The sequence below is a fragment of the Gigantopelta aegis genome, chromosome 1 (assembly GCF_016097555.1).
Source record: "Gigantopelta aegis isolate Gae_Host chromosome 1, Gae_host_genome, whole genome shotgun sequence".
Taxonomy (NCBI): Eukaryota; Metazoa; Mollusca; class Gastropoda; order Neomphalida; family Peltospiridae; genus Gigantopelta; species Gigantopelta aegis.
In genome coordinates, this window is record NC_054699.1 from 29414959 (window position 1) to 29429770 (window position 14812).

Here is a 14812-nt window from a genome sequence, read left to right on the forward strand (position 1 = left end):
CCTCGGCTAATGGACGCTGGCTATCTTCACGGCGGTCATATTTGTGGGTGAACGGCCAATATAAATCCACCACCCCCATCTAAACGTCCACGTGCTAAACATGGGTTACGTGTAGTGTTATAATAAACCTGCATGATTTAAGCTCTCCACCTCTAGTATAAACCACTTAACAACATTATACTAAATAACAACTTATTTATTTATTAAAAATAGCATGTCCTTCTGGAACTGAAAATGAAGCGAGTCTTCAACAATATTACGTCTGTCGGAGAAGATGTGGCTTGGCATCCTTTCAGACTGTTTCTTTTTGCTCATCGAAACAAACACTCACAAAACACCAAAAAGAAACGGCAGAATGTCTTTAAGCTATTGGCCGCCTACACTTCTCTTCCGAAGGTCTCGATCGCATCTAATCTCACACCTTCTAGCCTCACCGCTGCACTTCCTAGTGCAAGCGAACTTGTCGAGGTAACTTCTGTATTCACACCTGCGATCGTTTCGACAGCGCTGGTAGTACCTGTTACAGGTGGTCCTACAAGGGTGCTGTGCTGTGGTATAGCAGACAGCCATTATCAAGATCACCATGAAGATAGCAGTAGATCGGGACATCTTGAAGCGCAAACCTGAAACCAAATATTTTAATTAAGGTGGTGTTGGTCTGTATGAATTATAAAAACCAGGAGATGGGAAATACTAAAGTAGAAACCTGAAAACAAATATTTTAATTAAAGGGACATTCCTGAGTTTGCTGCATTGTAAGATGTTTCCGACTAATAAAATATTTCTACGATTAAACTTACATATTAAATACATTTTCTTGTTTAGAATATCAGTGTCTGTATGTATATTCAATGTGTTTCTGGTCATCTCAATATTTGTAAAAAATATTTTTTAGGAAATAAAATGAAATTTAACCTAGTACAAATATTAGAACGATCAGAAACACGTTTATTATACAGCCACTAATGTTATATGCAGAAAAATATATTTAATACGTAATTACATTCGTTAAAAAATCAATGTTAGTCGAAAACATCTTAACAATTGCAGCAAACTCAGGAATGTCCCTTTAAGGTGGTGATGGCTTGTGTGAATTAGAAAAACCCAGTGGATCGTGACATCTTGAATTGAGTTAGAGAGAGGCCTTAATATAGGTTAATGCCTGTTGGCCAATCACCAGTCCGCTAAAATTTGAATGGCAATAAATATTGGATTGGATTAGAAACAATTTAAAGTACACGTTCAGGGCAGACTGTTCTGGCGAGGGCCAGTTATTTCGTCCACTAGAGAATAGGCGGCGGGATTTTGCTCAGTCGCAGGATCGAACCACCTTGGTGGATCCATTCAACTAAATGGGTTTTTCCTTGTTCCAACCAACTGGTCAAAGGCCGTGGTATATGCTTTCCTGCCCGTGGGAAAGTTATCTTAGAGAGGAAACCCGCTACATTTTTTCATTAGCAGCAAGATAACTTTCCCACGGGCAGGAAAGCATATACCACGGCCTTTGACCAAAATTACGAAATATTTGACATCCAATAGCCGATGAAAAAAAAAGAAATGTTTTATTTAACGACGCACTCAACACATTTTCCAATAGCCAATGATTAATAAATCAATTGTTTCTAGTGGTGTCGTTAAACAAAGCAAAATTTAACAACTGGTGTCGTGAAACAAAGTAAACTTTAACAACAGGATAGTTGGGGATAGAAATGTGGGGGCTCGCACACTCTTCCCGGCTAGCGTAAGGGAGCACAGGCAACCCGATCTAAAAACAAAAAGAAGAGGAAGAGTACACTAGGGGCTATGGGGGAGCGGAATTTGGCGCAGTCCCTTTAGGGTTTTAGGCCAAAATAAGAAACTGTGATCGCAATATTTTTTTAATGTGATTTGGCGCATAATTTGAACCGGTTCGATCTGATGAAAAAGTTGGTTATTAGTTATGTTTGAGCCGCAGAGCACATATTGAAGTGGACATGTAGTTACATATGCCCATACGCTTACGAGATACCGGGCGGGCTGTTGGGAGTACAACTTTGATATACCACGGCCTTTGATATACCAGTCGTGGTGCACTGGCTGGAACGAGAAATAGCCCAATGGGCCCACCGACAGGGATCGATCCTAGACCGACGTGCGTGCGCTTTACCACTGGGCTACGTTCTGCCCTCTAATAATAATATGAATACATTTTGTTCTCCAGATTCTGATATTTTGATTTAATTCGGACAAAAACAGAGATAGACCGTACGTCTATGTATATGATGCTAAAGCGCTTGCTTGATGCGAGGTCGGTGTGGGATCGATCCCCGTCGGTGGGCCCATTGAGCTATTTCTCATTCCAGCCAGTGCACCACGACTGGAATATCAAGGGTCATGGTATGTGTTATCCTGTCTGTGGGATGGTGCAGATAAAAGACCCCTTCCTACTAATGGGAAAAAAATGTAGCGGGTTTCCTTTCTAAGACTATATGTCAAAATTAACAAATGTTTGACATCCAATGACCTATTATCAATAAATCAATGTGCTCTAGTGGTGTCGTTAAACAAAACAAACTTCTATGTATATGCCTACCGCACAGTTACTGAATAATTAATCAATGCTATTGCTTAAAAACAAAGGATTAAAAATGGTCGACGAGTTTATGGAAATGTTGCCATGACGTTACTTAATTGTTAACCTCTTACGTCACTAATTTCATGGTGTCGCTGATTTAGTAAATTTACTAAATATTTACGTGCGTTATATTCACGTAAAACACGTGTAGCTCAAATTTAATATACTTCAAGCTTAGAACTAGACCATATAAAATAACAAAATATTTAAAAAATATATTTTGCCACATTAAATATTATACCTCGATGGTAATAATATTAGATAATAATAAAATTACATAAAACACAGTGTATTTAGGTACAAATAATGTTAAATAGCTTAAATGTAATAGAGCTAGTGTTTTACTACAAACCTGAGTGACGTCCCCCTGACAACAGACGCGTCTATAAAGCTCTTTATTTTAAAGTAAACTCAACGCTTATTGGTCGAGGACGTGCGACGTCACTTGATTGTAGTTTTGTTTTCCATTCACATTGGGGAGCACCGTTTAAAATTTGCGTGTACTATTTACGTTCTGGACTGAAATACGAATATTACTCTTTTTGAAGCAAAATGTTTTATCCACATTTAAGCCCTGTGCTTAAAAACGAAAAGGTGGGGCTGGTCGTAGTCCAGTGGTAAAGCGCTCGCCTGATGCGCCGTCGGTCTAGAATCGATCCCTGTCGATGGGTTTATTTTGGGTTATTTGTCGTTCTAGCCAGTGCACCACGACTGGTATATCAAAGGCCATGGTATGTGTTATCCTGTCTTTGGAATGATGCATTTTTTTTATCTGTATGTTTACTTTATTTTTGGTTTGGTTTGTTTCGTTTTGATTTGAATTTTGTTCTTGTTTTTTACGTTTGTTTTTCTTTGTTTGTTTGTTGCGTTTTTTGTGTGTTGTGATTTTTTATTTATTTATTTGATTATTATTTTTTTTGGTTGTCGTTTTGGTGTTTATTCTCTTCTTTTTTGTGGATTTTTTTGTGGGTTTTTTTGTGGGGGATTTTTGTGGGTTTTTTTTATTTTTATTTTTTTTTTTTTTTTTTATTGGGTAGGGACCGGTGCGTCCCGACCAGAGTTGCGTACGGCCTGACAGACCTGTAAAACGTTCACTTGTCTGGTTCATGCGCCTCATGTTAAATCGAATAGCTACGCTGGGAACTAAGCAAATAGATGGCGAACAATAGCGTCGCTCGCTGTTGCTGAACGCAGGGCCTACGTTCAGCCAGCCATTTTACGCTAAACGTTTGCAAACTATATTCCCGAAGTGGTCATTCGCTTTAATCTATAGCGTAGGAACCAGTCTAACAAGAATTTGTGATTAAAGGATTGCCTGAAGTTATCCCTGTGCCATGCGACTGGTATACCAATATGCGTGGTACGTGCTATCGTGATTTTATGACTGTGGGGGAATGGGTCTTTTCTGTCTGTGTGGAAATTCATGTGAAATATTCCTTAGCCTTATGGTGTATGATAACAGTAGCCTATTTAACAGCAGCTGATTTTGTCTTTCATTCTCTAAACCAAGTTCTAAAAAGAAACAAAACAAACCGCAGTTTAAAATTTGCTGAGGTGTCGTTAAAAAAAATTCCATATCCTCTCCTTCAAAGTACTTTTGTTTTCTTCTCTTTCTGCTTTAAGTTATATTTTCTAAAGATTTGCTTTTACTGTTTTTATTTAAGGAAGATACCAGGAACAAAGAACAAGGAAGATATGGAATTGAACGATCACGGAGAATACGTCGTATGTGTAATCGCGATAACAATGAAGATGAATTTCGTTTTATTTTAATACGACCATCGTATTTATATAATAATTATATTATATGTAAAACATACCACTGGTTAAGATCATCTCTTTTTAAATTAATACGATTACTGTTCAGAATAGAAAGTTTCTTTTGTTTAACGACACCACTAGAGCATATTGATTACTTAATATCGGCTTTTGGATGTGAAATATTTGGTAATTCTGACTCGTCATAAGAGGAAACCCGCTACATTTTTCTAAATGCAGCAAGAATCGTGTATATGTTCTTTCCGCAGACAGGAAATCACATACCACGGCATTTGACCAGTTGTGGTGCACTGTTTGGAACGAGAAAAACATTAGAAAATATTTAAAATGTGCATTACTACTACTACTACTACTACTACTACTACTACTACTACTACTACTACTACTACTGCCACTGCTACTACTACTACTACTACTACTACTACTACTACTACTACTACTGCCACTGCTACTACTACTACGACTACTACTACTACTGCTGCTGCTGCTGCTGCTGCTACTACTACTACTACTACTACTACTACTACTACTGCCACTGCTACTGCTACCGCTACCGCTGCTGCTACTACTACTACTACTACTACTACTACTACGACTACTACTACTACTGCTGCTGCTGCTGCTACTGCTACCGCTACAGCTGCTGCTACTACTACTACTACTACTACTACTACTACTACTACTACTGCCACTGCTACTACTACTACTACTACTACTACTACTACTACTACTACCACTACTATTGCTACTACTACTACTACTGCCACTGCTACTGCTACCGCTGCTGCTGCTGCTACTACTACTACGACTACTACTACTACTACTGCTACGACTACTACTACTACTGCTACTGCTGCTGCTACTACTACTACTACTACTACTACTACTACTACTACTACTACTACTACTACTACTAATAATAATAATAATAATAATAATACTAATACTAATACTACTATCACCACCACCAAGTACAAATCCGTGTGAAAATGTGTAGTTATTCGTTTAAAACTCTATATAGTTGCTTAGTAATAATGCAAATATGAATAAACGTTGTTATCCTGTTTCGGTCATTTTAGTTTAGTTCCGATAAAAATCAGCCTGGCCCCTCTACTCGCCCCACCCCCAACCCTACCCACATTCCCTATAAAAATGGCAGTCCGTACAATCAGCCAATCAGCCATTAGACTCGTGCTTGCATCCACTATAGGTTCAAGCACGACTGTCTTGGTCACATTCTCCGAGATTCCCCGATGGCCGTGTCCAAGACAGGAAGCCCGTAATTCTATGGCAGATGGCATCTATGTTGTGATGGCGGGACGTAGCTCAGCGGTAAAGCGCTCGCTTGATGCTCGGTCGGTCTGGGATCGATCCCCGTCGGTGGGCCCATTGTGCTATTTCTCGTTCCAGCCAGTGCACCACAACTGGTATATCAAAGGCCGTGGTATGTGCTATCCTGTCTGTGGGATGGTGCATATAAAAGATCCCTTGTTACTAATGGGGAAAAATGTAGCGGGTTTCTTCTAACACTCTCAAAATGACCATATGCTTGACATCCAACAGCCGATGATTAATAAATCAGTGTTCTCTAGCGGTGTCGTTAAACAAAACAAACTGTGTTGTGAGAACTACATGATTTCGGTAAAGGAACCTAGGGTACGGAGAGCGCGGTAACTGGTATTAAAGATATTTAATCTTACTCTGTGAATGTTTACCATATTGAATAACAGCGATCCTTCGCATTTGACTTGAACAATGTACGCACATTGACCCATTAATTAGCAACGTCGATAACACGGCACCGGTATAAAGATTGATCGCAGTTCTTTAGTCCATAGCAAAGACACTTCGAGGCGCAAGAAAAGGTGAGTGTAACTGCTCAGGAATTCTTAAAGGTGATATATCAAAACTGCATAATGGCGGCTACATTTGGGGGGGGGGGGTCGTCTTTTTGTCTTTTTTTGTTTGTTTGTTTGTTGTTTTTGTTGTCTTTTTGTGAGGGGGCGTGTTCTATTTTCGTTTATGTTCTTTTCTTTGGGGGGTGGGGTGGGGGGTGTGTGTTGGGGGGGGGGTCCTGAGTTTGATGCTATTGTAACATGTTTCTAATAGGATCTTTTTGACCAGTGATGAAAGTAAAGTTTGTTTTGTTTAACAACACCACTAGAGCACATTGATTCATTAATCATCGACTATTGGATATCAAAAATATGTTCATTTTGACACAGTCATAGAAAGGAAACCCGCTACATTTTCCCATTATTACCAAGGGATCTTTTATATACACCATCCCACAGACAGGACAGCACATACCACGGTCTTTGACATACCAGTCGTGGTGCACTGGCTGGAACGAGAAAAAGTTCAATGGGCCCACCGACGGAGATTGATCCCACACCGACAAGTACAATTACACGTGTAATACATTTTCTTCTTCAGAATAGCATTGTCTTTACATTCAGTGGGTGGTTGTTGTTTGTTGTTTTTTTATATATTTTTTTAGGCCATCGGTCTACAGGCTGGTAGGTACTGGGTTCGGATCCCAGTCGAAGCATGGGATTTTTAATCCAGATACCGACTCCAAACCCTGAGTGAGTGTTCCGCAAGGCTCAATGGGTAGGTGTAAACCACTTGCACCGACCAGTGATTCATAACTGGTTCAACAAAGGCTATGGTTTGTGCTATCCTGCCTGTGGGAAGCGCAAATAAAAGATCCCTTACTGCTAATCGGAAAGAGTAGCTCATGTCGTGGCGACAGCGGGTTTCCTCTCAAACTCTGTGTGGTCTTAACTATATGTCTGACGCCATATAACCGTAAATAAAATGTGTTGAGTGCGTCGTTAAATAAAACATTTCTTTCTTTATTTTCTTTGTTCACAGTCTAAGTTCCTTGCAAATGTTACATTTAATTCTTATTCAATCCTTGTTTTCTTTGCATACGCATGAACCCAAACCCAAACCCAAACCCAAACCCAAACCCCGACATCATCTAAAATGGACGAGGCTTAATTATTTTAATTTTAAACAAATCTCTATATGTTTTGAAAAAAGAAAGAAAGAAATGTTTTATTTAACGACGCACTCAACACATTGTATTTACCGTTATATGGCGTCGGACATATGGTTAAGGACTACACATATATTGAGAGAGGAAACCCGCCGTCGCCATTTCATGGGCTACTCTTTTTCGATTAGCAGCAAGGGATCTTTTATATGCACCATCCCACAGACATGGTAGTACATACCACGGCCTTTGATGTACCAGTCGTGGTGCACTGGCTGGAACGAGAAATAGCCCAATGGGCCCACCGATGGGTTCGATCCCACACCGACCGCGCATCAATCGAGCGCTGTACCACTGGGCTCCGCCTCGCCCCTCTATATGTTTTGAATGCACGTTCGCCTCGCTATCAGTACCTAAAGCCATTTGCGTAACAAAAGATTAGGATCCGAGGCTAAGTGAAGGCCATTATAGCTTGTTTCAATGAATCACGGTCATGTATGTTTTCTCTGACGTTAAACATGTAATGAAAAGTAAGGAAATGTTTTATTTAACGACGCACTCAACACATTTTATTTACGGTTATATGGCGTCAGACATATGGTTATGGACCACACAGATATTGAGAGAAAAGAAAGAAAGAAATGTTTTATTTAACGACGCACTCAACACATTTTATTTACGGTTATATGGCGTTGGACATATGGTTATGGACCACACAGATATTGAGAGAAAAGAAAGAAAGAAATGTTTTATTTAACGACGCACTCAACACATTTTATTTACGGTTATATGGCGTCGGACATATGGTTATGGACCACACAGATATTGAGAGAGGAATATAACTACACGCTCATGGGCTACGCTTTTCGATTAACAGCAAGGGATCTTTTACATGCACCATCCCATAGACATGATAGCACATACCACGGCCTTTGATGTAGCAGTCGTGGTGCACTCGTTGGAGCGGGAAATAGCGCAATGGGCCCACTGATGGGGATCGATTCCAAACCAACTGCGCATCAAGCGAGCGCTGTACCACTGGGCTACGTCCCGTCCCTTAGACATGTAATGAACATCGAAGAATATTTCAGAGAGCAAAATAGTTTTATAAGAAATAAAATACCACCTGTGATTAACGAAGACAGTGACGAAAGTAAAGTTTGTTTTGTTTAACGACACCTCTAGAGCACATTGATTTATTAATCATCGGCTACTGGATATCAAACATTTGGTAAATTTGACAAATAGTCTCAGAGAGGAAACCCGCTACATGTTTCTATCAGTAGCAAGGGATATTTTATATGTCCAATCCCACAGACAGGATAACACATACCACGGCTTTTGATATACCGGTCGCGGTGTACTGGCTGGAACGAGAAATAGCCCAATGGGCCCACCGACGGTAATCGCTCTTTAATGATGACAATGACACATTAAATACTCGTTTATTGTTTAAAATATCAGTGCCTGTATATTTAAGCTGTTTCTGATCATCTTAATACTTGTTGGGCGGGACGTAGCCCAGTGGTAGAGCGCTCGCTTGATAGGGGGTCGGTTTGGGATCGATCCCTGTCGGCTATTAGGGCCGATTAGGCTATTTCTCGTCACAGCCAGTGTACGACGGCTGGTATGTCAAAGGCCGTGGTATGTGTTATCCTGTCTGTGAGATGGTGCATATAAAAGATCCCTTGCTACTAATGTAACAAACCAATTACTCCTAATTTTTTACTTAACCCTGATAAATTCCTCAAACTCAAAACCTTCAAAGCAGTATACCAATTCGTCCAGTCCACCAAACCAAAATTATAAAAGCCACGTGCCACTCACCGTGCCAGCGTTCGATCGGCGCGAACCACCAACTCGACCGATCGCAGGCAGGATGGGAAGCCGTAGCGTACCCACTGGGCTCCTGGCAAGTCATTTAGTCAAAAGCTAAAAAATTAGAAAAAGATTGCAACCACCCGCCTGTACATCTCTTGGATGGAAGAGCGACCGTAAGCACTCGACCAACAAGCACTCCAACCAGAGAGATCAACGGCGGGACGGTAGCTAGTGATTAATAACTACTAGATATGACAATACTTAAATCGTGACACCTGTGACCCCTTGGCGGAACATCCACCCTTCGCACTCGACCAGACTATGTATTCCAATCCGAGGGGAGAACGGTGAAACGACACAAGTAAAAGCATATACTTAAACTAGATAGCTGGCATAAAATAAAAATATTAATCAACAATTATTCAAAACCACCCGCCTGTACAACTCCGGGAGGGAAGAGCGACCTTAAGCACACGACCGACAAGCACTCCAACCCCTGGGTTCAACGGCGGGACGGTAGCGAATAATTAATAACCATTGTTAACCTTACTGTAAATATTTATTCAGGTTCTGAAACTTGTGTGTTGCAATTGGTGTATACCACTCCCAAATGTTTTGGTGGCCCTTAAAACAAACAAGATAGGATACCACTAATTACCACTTTTTCTTGCAGCATTCTCATTGGTCCAATCCAGCCAATCACGAACAAGGAACCTCACATGTAAATAAACTGCACAATTGTGTCTTTTGCACTCGCACCATGTTCTTTATTACTGATGCATGAAATCCTGGCTGACTAAGGTAAGTCAACTAGGGCAACAGAGGAAATAGCAAGCAGGAAAACAAGATAGACCTAAAGACAAACCAAGTAAGCCTAATAAATTATTCTATACTACAAACGATTGCCAACATATAGATATTGTTCATTTCGCCTCAGTTATTTCATTTATTCATAAAATAATCTATTCAGGGGGTGGGAATCAAAAATCTTAAACTATACTTAGCTGTCAACTATACTCCTGTACAATTGCTACTAGACACTATTAAGCTCATTTTTATTCATTGGTAATAAAGTTAAGTATGTCAAGCATTAGGCTTTTTAAACCAATACCTACACTATAAGGGTTTCACCCTTCAAATTATATAGCTAGATTAGTCTAACTCCCCCTCCGTCATTGTATTCAATGCTATACAAAGACGGAGGGGGATGGGTGGTCATGAATGACCGTTGAACACACTAGAATAGGGACTTAAGACAATAAGTACAACCTTAACACAAAATTAGAAACCACACACAGACTACACGCTCACCGCATCAGTACACAGGGTGCATTGACTAATGATAACAATGCACCCGGACCCATTTAATGGCCCAGCACGTGCTCTAATAAGGAACCGGACAAAAGAATACTGGTTCCGAGTACACAATTGCAAATGCACCCGGGGGAAGATGAACAAATGAATATCGGCCTCCACTACCCAAACCCCAAATACTTGCTGCTGGTGTAACTTGTACTTGGTGACACTAAAAGGAGGACACGAAGGACCCCGTCAACAAACATCAAGCCGACCAACCCGGAACAGCTGCCTTGCCTACCAGTGCCAAATACACAATTGCACGAGTCTCCCCTGGGTTAGGTCCTTATAAGGGCCCTATGGGCAACCTAGGAAGACAACCAGCGACATAAAGGTCTATAATTAACGAGCTACTCTCGATTCACTAATATCAAAACCTATGCTAGATCAGCCATTTACCTTTCGACTGACCGTTCAAAATTGCGCCAAACTTCCTCAATCAAAATTGCGCACCACTTTCTCTTTGGCATTAACGGCTCCATTCAAAATTCCATAGCACCACCACCACCCACCCGCCTTCTACCGAATCGGTCGGGCTGCTGGTGCTCCCTTGCACCTGCCAGTGCAGGCGGTCCCTCCTCTCTTCTCCCCCAACCTTTCCTGTCATGGACGGAGGAGCCGGCCAAGGCCGGCTCTTGTGCCCACGACAGGCGTGCGCTACAACAGCTTGTTCTGAATGTGCACGTAAAACCCTATGACATGACATGACAATGGAAAAATGTAGCGGGTTTCCTCTCTATGACTGTCAAAAATGATCATATGCTTAACATCCAATAGCCGATGATTAATAAATCAATGTGCTCTACTGGTGTCGTTAAACAAAACAAACTTAATACTTGCAGTAGCTCAAACTTCATTTTATTCCCTGATAACAATTTATTTAATATGTAGTTTTTAGTCGTTAAAAGGGTGCCAGGAACATGCTACAATATCCGACGGACAGTGGCTTTAAATATTGAATGCATTTCTAGGCTAATGGAACAGGGAACCAGCGAGATGGGTTTTCCTCTTTCTTTCTTTTTCCTGTCTGTCTTTTTGTAGCCATTTTCATAAATGGGCGGGACATAGCCCAGTGGTAAAGCGCTCGCTCGACGCGCTGTTGGTCTAGGATCGATAACCGCCGGTGAGACCACTGGGCTATTTCTCGTTCCAGCCACTGCACCACGACTGGTATATCAAAAGTCGTAGTATGTACTACTCTGTCTTTGGGATGGTGCATATAAAAAAAAACTTGCTGATAATAAAAAAAAAAAATAGTAGCCCATGAAGTGGCGACAACGGGTTTCCTCTCTTCATATCTGTGTGGTCCTTAACCATATGTTTGACGCCATATACCCGTAAATAAAATGTGTTGTGTGCGTCGTTCCTTACTTTGCATTACATGTTTAACGTCAGAGAAAACATACATGGCCGTGATTTATTGAAACAAGCTATGACGGCCTTCACTTAGCCTCGGATCCTAATCTTTTGTTTACCGGTGGCGTCGTGGTTAGGCCATCGGTCTACAGGCTGGTAGGTACTGGGTTCGAATCCCAGTCGAGGCATTAGGTTTTTAATCCAGATGTCCTTCCTTCCATGTTTATAATTATGTTAAATGTACAATTTGTACACTTGCTTTAGGTAAACATTCAGCACACTACCTGAAAGTTTAAACGTGATGTATTTCTTTCATTTCATTTCAAATTATATTCGTGGTTATATCCAATTAAGGTTCAAGCACGCTGTCCTGGGCACACACACCTCAGCTACCTGGGCTGTCTGTCCAGGACAGTGGGTTAGTTGTTAACTGTTAGTGGTTAGTGAGAGAGAAGAGGGTGTAGTGGTCTTACACCTACCCATTGAGTCATTAAAACTCGCTCTGGGTGGGAGCCGGTACCTGGCTGCGAACCCTGTACCTACCAGCCGTATGTCCAATTGCTTAACCGCAACACCACCGAGGCCGGTCGTGATGTATTAAAATGTCTATGTGAAACCGATTTAGTTTCATGGCTACATGTTGGGTTGTTCAAGAAGTATTTCCTAATTACTGTTATGTTACTAATAAAAAAAATTATATTGAATAACTGGGCAAGATCGATGTTGTTAGAAAAAGAAAACAATATAATTAAGACATATTTGTTATTATTATTCTGTATTGTAAGCGTGGAATTGTATTAGATAAAGTGTAGAAACCAAAACCAAACCCATTTTATGTAGATTTAAGAGAAGTGAATTTGTTTTTTTGGGGTTTTTTAAATAAAAAATAAAAAAATAAAAAAATGCAACTTAGCACATGAGCCCACACATGTTTACAACCATATTTTAACAATGGTAAATCAAAATTGTAAGCATCTCTAAAACAATAATAATAATAATAATAATAATAATAATAACGATGATGATGATGATGATGATGATGATGATGATGATAATAATAATAATAACATAATAATAATAATAATAATAAATAAGGGAAAACCTGCATACTTATGTTCGATAAATCGTTGTTGTTTTTATTTTCCAGATGTATGTAAAAACTGCAATTATCCTTTTGTTGGTCGTTATGACAACCGGGCAAGAACGTTCACACTGGGCCCAGTCTCATCATGGCATGAACATCGTGGGTTGCCGGACCGGATGCTGGAACCAGCACGTGACATGTTCACGAGAGAGAGGCTGTGATGATATACCACGTGACAGTTTTGGCGCGTTCAGAGAGTGTAATGAACAATGCAACGCTGCCCTAACAATGTGCTTCAGTCAGTGTCCCAATTACGGGCCAGTCCTATAGTGCTCTCGAATTTACAGAAACCACATAAAGCCGTACATTTCTAATCGCTGCAACCTTCGGAGAGCAAAGTTGGTATAGGCCTAGATCGAACAATGCGTTATTACTTTGTTTTATTAAAGATTTACCCTACATTGCAATAAATTGCGTTATTTTATTCAGTGTCGTCATATCGCTAGAAACATTGGAATGTGCTAGTATATTGTAGCCATCAATTTACAGTTGTCTTCCCTTACCTGCTCGTAGTGACTTGGAACAGGCCACATATCACAGTTATCTTCACATTTGGAAATATATTCGCGCAATAGTCTGCTGTTTCTAGCCTGTGCACCACGACCGGTATATCAAAAAAGAGTTTGTTTTGTTTAACGACACCACTAGAACAGATTGATTTATTAATCATCGGGTTATTGGATGTCAAACATATGGTAATTTTGACAGTCATAAAGAGGAAACCCGCTACATTTTTCCATTAGTAGCAAGGGATCTTTTATATGCACCATCCCACAGACATGATAGCATATACCACGGCTTTTGATATACCAGTCGTGGTGCACTGGCTGGAACGAGAAATAGCCCAATGGTATATCAAAGGCCGTGGTATGTGTTATCCTGTCTGAGGGATGGTGCATATAAAAGATCCCTTTCTACTAATGGAAAAATGTAGCGGGTTTCCTGTCTATCACTGTCAAAATAGCCGATGATTAATAAATCAATGTGCTCTAGTGGTGTCGCTAAACAAAACAAACTTTTTTTTTTTAGTCTGCCGTTTGACAGTGATTACTTCATGGCAGACAGCTTTGAAGTGGCAACTATTTGACTGACGTTGACAGGGGACATAAATTTTCATCTCAGTATATTGAGGTATTACACCGGCCTCGGTGGTGCAATGGTAAAGCCATCGGACATAAGGCTGGTCGGGACTGGGTTCGCAGCCCGGTACCGGCTCCCACCCAGAGCAAATTTTAACTACTCAATGGGTAGGTGTAAAACCACTATACCGATTTTTCTCTCACTAACCACTAACAACTAACCACAAACCCACTGTCCTGGACAGACAGCTCAGATAGCGGAGGTGTGTACCCAGGACAGCGTACTTGAAGTTCAAGGGCCATAACTCTGTGAAAAAATGGGTAAATCGCAATGAAAATCAAACTTGTTATGTAACAGTACGATACAGCTACACAGAAAATTTCAGCTTAACATTTGGAGGCATGGCGAAAATATTTTCTAGAAAACTATATGACGGGAAGACAGGCAGACAGACGGACAGACGGACAGAAGGACGGAGACTAACACAAATAGCAACTCCTCCCCACCAGTAAAAAACAAAATCATATTTATGCCAATGAAAGGAAGTTTGACATGTTTTAACTTGTGAATTGTGGATATCTGTTCTTTTTTTACTTTTTGCCTCATAGGATTGTCTTTTACTACCTTTATTTAGCGTACAATTAATATGCATTGCACACTA

The 14812-nt window shown here is 40.5% G+C and overlaps 1 long non-coding RNA gene across 1 annotated transcript; it reads right to left on the reverse strand.

The window, feature by feature from the left end:
* Window positions 1–178: 178 nt before the first annotated feature.
* Window positions 179–3304, reverse strand: LOC121367634. Its single transcript, XR_005957402.1, has 2 exons — window positions 2967–3304; window positions 179–623 (listed from the first exon to the last, which is right to left on the reverse strand). It is a non-coding gene; the product is annotated as an uncharacterized LOC121367634 (long non-coding RNA).
* Window positions 3305–14812: the final 11508 nt, after the last annotated feature.